Source organism: Notechis scutatus, chromosome 2 (assembly GCF_049901735.1).
Source record: "Notechis scutatus isolate UNSWTSFEM ecotype Mainland chromosome 2, rNotScu1.2, whole genome shotgun sequence".
NCBI lineage: Eukaryota > Metazoa > Chordata > Lepidosauria > Squamata > Elapidae > Notechis > Notechis scutatus.
In genome coordinates, this window is record NC_142010.1 from 149,616,948 (window position 1) to 149,618,652 (window position 1,705).

Genomic DNA, 1,705 nt, shown 5'->3' on the forward strand with positions numbered 1-1,705 from the left:
GCCTATCTTCTGGGATGTTGACTATTCTTTCCAGTTTAGTGCCATCAGCAAATTTGATGAGTTCCCCTTCTTTGGTTCTTTTGCTGCCTCTTTAGGGAAAAAGGTATTTCAAGGGGCAAGGAAAGGAGAGAAGGGAGGGAGGATTTAACCAATTCTTATCTTGAGGTAGGAAAAAAAACTAGAAGTAAACTACTACTTCAGAACTGATAAGCTGCTGGTAGCAACCAGGCTCCCTTGTTGATAGCAACCAGGCATAGAAAATGCTGTCTCTTTGCTGCCATCTAATGGATCTGTGCAGCCCACTCTTAATTATGTAAGCTGTTGCTAGATTTACTGCAGCAAATCAGGTATTTTTACCCTCTGCATTTGAAGATGGTGAAGTCTGCAGGCTTTGGGACCAAACTTCAGCTGGGAGGAGCTCTACTCAAAGAAGGAGCCAACACAGATGGGAGAAAAACAAGTGTGTTGCAATAATGAAAATATAAGGTCAGCATGAAAACTTCCTCTTAAAGTTACCAAGAATTATTACACATGGTAAACTGTTATTGATACAGGCTAAATGTCTCCCCCCACCCCACTCTTTTATGTCTATTCAGCATTGTACCTTTTCTTTTCTTTTTTTTTTGTGATTTTTTGAGGGGGAAATCAAACTGCACTTTTCTTTCCCAAAATATAAGACATGTGCAATATTAAAAATGCTGAGGCAAATTTATTTCCCTTTGTATATTACTATCAGGCAGTTTCTCAGGAGGCTAAATTTCCACTAGCTGATAAATTCTAAGCAAGTCATTAATGTAAAACCTTTCCTGTCCATATTTAAGGGCTGGCAAATTTCTGTCAATGGCAGAGAGGAAGCTTCTGGATGGAAAGTTCAGCAAATACAGTGTAAAATGGGACAGTGACTTTATCTTTCTATCGTTAATGGATCCTTCTCTCTGGAAGGACCAGAAGGAAGAAGCAGTGGGAAAATACAAAAGTGTCTCACATGGAGGGCAATGACATTTTGATGCTCTATAAAATGTTATGAAGGAGGTGGAATGATTGTATGATTGAGGCCTCCTATGTGGCATCTAAAGATCAGCTAGATTAATTACAGCAGAATTTGGGGTTGATCAGAGTAGAAGTTACATCAGGTGCATCCTTATCTTAACAGACAACAGATAATCAGAGTTGGAAGGGACCTTGTAGGTCATCTAGTCCAACCCCCTGCCCAAGCGGGAGACCCTACACCATTTCTGACAAATGGCAGTCCAGTCTCTTCTTGAAAGCCTCCAATGATGAAGCTCCCACAACTTCCAAGGGCAAGTTATTGGTTGATTGTTGATTGTTCTCACTGTCAGAAAATTTCTCCTTATTTCCAGATTAAATCTCTTCCTTGTTCAGTTTCCATCCATTATTCCTTGTCTGTCCTACAGGCGCCTTGGAAAATAGTTTGACTCCCTCCTCTCTGTGGCAGCCCCTCAAATATTGGAAGACTGCTATCATGTCTCCCCTGGTCCTTCTCCTCACTAGACTAGCCATGCCCAGTTCCTGTAACCGTTCTTCATATGCCTTAGTCTCCAGTCCCCTAATCATCCTGGTTGCTCTTCTCTGTACTTTTTCTAGAGTCTCAACATTTTTTATATAATCTTGGTGAGTTATTTCCTGTTACTGCATTTAGACTATTGATGGTCTTATATACTGTGCATGCACTGTTTTACTGTGG